Source organism: Hevea brasiliensis, chromosome 11, assembly GCF_030052815.1.
Source record: "Hevea brasiliensis isolate MT/VB/25A 57/8 chromosome 11, ASM3005281v1, whole genome shotgun sequence".
NCBI lineage: Eukaryota > Viridiplantae > Streptophyta > Magnoliopsida > Malpighiales > Euphorbiaceae > Hevea > Hevea brasiliensis.
The window spans coordinates 72,836,313-72,842,525 of NC_079503.1; the positions used below are offsets into that span (position 1 = coordinate 72,836,313).

The 6,213-nt window shown below is 26.9% G+C and overlaps 1 pseudogene; it reads right to left on the reverse strand.

The window, feature by feature from the left end:
- Positions 1–644: 644 nt before the first annotated feature.
- On the reverse strand, positions 645–2,169 carry LOC131170446 (zinc transporter 1-like; annotated as a pseudogene).
- Between the last annotated feature and the right edge of the window lie 4,044 nt (positions 2,170–6,213).

The window sequence follows — 6,213 nt, forward strand, 5'->3', positions numbered from 1 at the left end:
CCCGATTGGCTGATGTGACCCTTCCCAGCGAATCTCTGTCAGGCAGGCTATCAGGTGGGCTACAACACACCTGCACGCTACTATTAGTGGTGTCCCGAGCTTCGGACGCTAGTATAAGAAGCATCCGGATGTACAATATTCGCCACCTCGGCTACAATCCACCTGCACGCTAGTATAGGTAGTGTCCCACTTCCGGATGGTAGTATGACTGGCATCCCGATGCATCCTCACCCCTTTCCGGTAAATTAAGTGTTAATCATCTATTCTGGTATTTTTCTCTTCTGTTTAACGCTAATACAATAAAAGTCCCAAATAATAAAGTACAAAATAAAACGTAGGAAAAGAGAAACTAATGGACAAACTCAAACTTGCTGATGTGTCTCTTTCTTGCTTTGACAAGTGGGAAATTATTTTCAGCACTCGAATTATCATGAATTCAAAATATAATAAGTATGATGAGACTCACATATAAAAAAATATAAAATTTACATATTTATATCTTAAATTTATAATAGATCGGGTCTAAATAAACTTTTTTTCTTAAGCTATACAATATGCTCATTAATTTATTATTATATCAATTATATATATATATAATTCAATGATAATGAAATCATCTTAAAAATATATCAAAATTAACCTAAAAAAAAAACTTGAAATCCTCTTTATATGCAATCTCAAGGAGTTATTGTAATTCAATAAAATATAAAAGAATTCAAGCCCATTCGGCTAGAAAAGACATACAAGCAGCTCCTAAGAAAAGAGAAGCATTAGCTCCTAATTGAATCCTGAACTGTTTTGCATTCTTGGGTTCATGAAATCTGCAGCTAGGAGATCAACAAGTGCCATATAAATCAAAATCCCAGCTGAGGCTGAGTTGAAGATTCCCTCAACAATTAGTGAAGTGGTACTATTCTCTTTGTAAACACTTGATATGCCAATTCCAACTCCAATCCCTAGTGGAGTTGTGAGAGACAGAAATGTTGCCATTATTGCTGTGCATCTGGATTTGAATTTTGCCTAAACAAGAAAAAAAAAATTGTTCATCCATATCTTAAGCTTAATAAAAAAAAAATTTAATAGTGCTTTAAATTTTCCTTTCTTTAAAATTGTCTTTCTCGTATATTTGTATCTTACGTGGATCTAGGCATATATATATATATATATATATGTATATATATATATATATATATATATATATAGATATATACTCTCGGTGTATTTGATAAGTGAATTTAACTTATTTTTCCTACCTCATATATGCAACCACCAAGTCCCATCCCCTCAAAGAACTGATGGAAAGACAAGGCTACCAACAGAGCATCCCAGATTTTTGAATTCTAAAGAGGGTTGATCAGGATGAGAAACAAAATTAATTAAAAAAAAAAAAGCTTACTTGGGATGTAATCCGGCGTCTGATTAGCTGTGGCAAACCTAAATCCTTAGTAAGGGAAGCAGAACCATGGGCATGACATGAATAGCATAAGTATGAACATGTAAACGACCAGAATGTTCATCTTCTTCAGCTTTCTCTTCATCCACATTTGCCTGTTTATTCTTGTTGAAGTAAAGCCTCTTATAAAAACCCGTCGGGAATGAATCCACCATTAATGTCCCAATTGTAGACATCATAGCAACAAAACCAGTGAATGGAAAATTCCTGCATGGATTTTGCTCAAGGCAAGGAGATGTCAGATCATCAAATGCCTCAGGCAGAAAGTGAATGAGCCCAGTTGCTAGAATAACACCAGCAGCAAAAGCCTTTATCATGAAGAAAATATCATTTTCAGATCTTAAAGTTGGAATTTTGTTTGCCAAAAATGGGAGGCTAACAACAAAGGCACCAGCAACAAGAATAGAAGCTATTGAACCAAGTTTATACTTGAGTGCTTGGCCTTCTTGCTGTGCTTCTTCAAAAAAGTCACATGTACACGCACAAGAAACTATGACAGGGAAGAGAAGAACAAGAGGACAAGTGATTTTGATCAGGATGCTGAGAGAAGAAGAAGAAGAAGCTTGAAATTTGATTATCATGGTGTGTGCAAGAAAGAGAGAGCAAGAGATGAGAGAATCAGAAGAGATGTTTTGTGTTAGCATTTGTTTTGTTATATAGAAAGGAAAAGAAAGTGACCAAAAGTGTGAAAATCACTGATGGTTAATAAAACAAGAGAATCTTACGCAACGAATGATGAAGTACAAAATAAAAAGTAGGAAAAGAGAAACTAAAGGACTAACTCAAACTTGCTGACGTGTCTCTTTCTTGCTTTGACATGTGGGAAATTATTTTCAACACTTGAATCATCGCGAATTCAAAATATAATAAGTATAATGAGATTTATATATTAAAAATATATAAAATTTATATATTTATGTCTTAAATTTATAAGAGATCGAGTTTAAAAAAACTTTTTCTCTGTACAATTTGCTCATTAATTTTTTGTTATTATTATTATTTATAATTTTATTATCAAATAATATTATGACGTGATTCAAACTTAAGAGTTCCCACTCTTTACATGTCTAACAATTTTAATCGTAAATATTATAAATTTAATAATTTTTTATCAATTTTTGGATAAATTATAAAATTTTTTAAATTTAGTTAAATTTAATCTTATAATTTTACTTAGGGATGAAACGATATCGTCTCCATCCATAAGGACAGAACACTTGATATTGCTTAAAGGATAGGAGTATTGAACCACTCATACAAAACACTCATTAGTAAAAAAATTTTACTTTAACTATTCATAAAATCACATTTTAGTCTTTTATCTTTTAATTTTCAAAAATATAAAATAAAAATTTTTTATTGAAGGATAATGAATTAAAAATTTATTGAAGATCAATAAAATTTTTACGATTAATTAGTGTATATGATTTTTTAATTATTTAAAAAATTAACTAAAAGTATTGTGAAAATAAAAGGTTGAGATTTATTTAATTTATTTTTAAAATACAAGGCCTAAAAGTAAATTTATTTTAATATAATTGACTCTAAAAATGGAGCTAAAAATTTCATAATCTTGAAAATTATTTCAAAACACATGAATTAAAAATTATTGGTGCCTTAAATGTGAATTTTATATGAAATTAAGGATCTTTTTGATAGTATTGCTGAAATTATTATTGAGAATTTTTTTTAAATATATTAATCAACGAGTATTAAAAATAATTAAAATTAAATTTAATAAATTTTGATCACAAACTATTTTTTTTACATTTCCCCCCTTTTTCTCTTATAAATAAAGACAAACTTTTCCAAATAATAAAAAATCTTAGATTTTAAAATCTGATTTTATATTACCAAAAAAAAAAACAAATCAATTAGTGGACTATATATTATCCAATAATATATTTTATGCTTTGTGTAAGATAAAATTTTTTATTAATAATATGTCAAGTACTCCCTCTGCTTCATTTCAAATGTCTTTTAAGATTTTTATATAATAATTAAAAAAAATAATTAAATAATTTCATTTTTATAAAAAAAATACTAATAATTAACTAAAATACTCATGTACCCTTAAAATGTAAAACAAGTAATAACAAAAAATAAATGCATTAGAAATGATAATAAATAAAAATAAAATTTTTAAAAAATAATTAATACTTCTTTAATTTTTTAAAAAATAAAATAAAATAAAATAAATATTTTTAAAATACCGCTTAAAAGTGAGCAAAAGAGCAAAGTGTGGACAAAATATTGTCAACCAAACGCCAAAATCAAGAAGATACATAGCTTAAATTGCACAGATGTTGAGGATACAGCACACTTTGACTTACCCATCTCTTCAATTGTTTCTTTAGTGACTATCGATTCTTAGATTGGATTTTCTTTTTTTTTTTTCATTCCCTTCGTTAGTTTGGAGACTAATTAGTTAATTGATTAATTAATTATTTTTCTACAATGATTAATTAATTAATTATTATTTAAAACTTAGTACCCATATTTTGGATTGAATTATGAATTAAAAGGTAAAAATAAAAAAGATTTAAAATCTATCGAGTAAAAATTTAACTGTTAATTTCATTGATGCCTCCACTATAAAATTTAAATCTTTGTTTAGCTCAAATTGCCTATTTTATTAAGAAGTTACTTTCTAGGAAGTATCTCAACTACGTTGAGATAAGTAAGTTACTTCTTAGATAGTGAAAGAATTAAGAGTCTTCTCAAAAAATAAAAAATCATGATCAATTAAATAAGTCAAATTTTCATACTCTCTAAGAATTTAAAATTACCAAGTTGAGTTACCCCGATCAAACAAAAAAGAGATGAGATTTCAGGCGATTGGGACTGTTTGATGATTCAGCTAGGTGAAACTCAATTCAATTGAGAAATTGGGGTCAAGGAATTTGGACAGAAAACAGAATCAATGGTAAATAAATGAACAAATTATAAGGATTAATTAATGTTGGATATCATCTAAAAAGCATTTGATTCTGTTAAAATTTTTGGTTCAGACTTCAGACATAATATGATAATTATTTTATAAGGATTAATGCGACACAAAATAATTTGTTTGTAGTATTTCTTGAAAAAATATATATTATTTTTAATTGTTTGGTATGATATTAAAAATTAATTGAAAAATAATTAAATTCGTTACCAAAATTAAGTGATAAAAAAAAAAACTAAAAGCATTATTTGATTACAATTCCTACTGATTTAAAAGCCAAAAAAAATAATAATAATAATAGCAGAGTACAAGGGAAAATAACTTCCAAATCTTGGAATAAGAAATTGTTTTATCAAATTTGAAAAGCATTTTCCCATGATCAAGAATATGATTTCCCGTTGATGTTTTAATTTTTTTCCTCCCAAATAATAGAAAACATGTAAAATATTTTCTACGGTAAAATCAACGAAATCTAAATAAAAATAATTTTATATTTTATTATTTAAAGGATATGAATTTATTTTTATCAAATAAGTATTTTAATACGATATTATTAATATTAAATAAGACATTCTTTCCAAATAAAAATTTTAATTAATTTAAATATAATTTTTTTAAAAAAAATCAAAAACTTGTTTATCATTTAAGCAATAAATTTAAATATAAAATGGTTAATTATTTTTCTAATAAATTTAACATTAAAATAGTGCTTTTTTAAGTGTTAAAGCAAGATATCATATGGTAATCTTTTGAAATTATCCTTATGTTTAATGTTCAAGATATTTTTTTAAGGTAAAATTATAAAAAAAATTATTATGTAATTTCTTTCATTTTTTATTTTAGGATATATGACTTACTTTGATTTTGTGACAAAGTTAACATTCGGTAACTCCCTGTTAGAAACCATAGCATTTTATCTAACGTTGTCAATTTTCGTTAATATACCATTAAAATAATATTTTTAATTATTTTCAATAAGAAAATTATAAAAAAAATTAATTAACACTACCAAACTATTTCATGCAAAAAAGAGATTTTATTCACTTTGAGCATAGTAATTTCAAAGGTGAAGGTATGCTGATATTTACGTAAAAACCCTTACTTTCGAAATCACTGTTAATAGATTTTTAAACCTGAAGTTTATAACTTCATTTTTAGAATCACTATCAACAATTTGAACTAACTAAATTAAACCGGTGCTCTTAACTGACTAGCCACTTGTTCCTCCCTTCTATGAGATGGTTGATACATTTTCTCACTTTGGGCATAACTTCCATCAGCACTGTCTTGAGAAGTTCATAGCTAAAGTTGCCCCTCGAACTCCCTACTACTCTTAGACATTGTGTCAAATTCTTCTAGCCTAGACTTGGCCATCAGAAAATACTGAAACTAGCAAATTGAGTTTTTCAAAAAGAAAATACGTAAAATTTTCCATTGTATTCCGAAAATGAAAGATATCAGATTATGAATGTTTCCAAGAGTTAAATAATTTACTTGATTGATTTGATAACGGCCCAAAATCTCAGAGTACTATTTTATCACACAATGAACCAAGGACTCTAAAATAAAAATGAGCGGAAGCACAAGATACTTTTTGGTAATTTTTACTTTTTTCTTCCATGTCAGCACCTTTTAATAAGAAAAAATGAAAAGTCATCGTTTACTAACAGTGTAAAAATTGAGGATACCACTTTATTACAAAGAAAACCATATACACTGAAATGAAAATAGATTAAATCACATAGTATTTTTTTTGTAATTTCCCTTAATTTAATTATCAGAAAATGTCCCTTAAATATCGAAGTAAGAAACT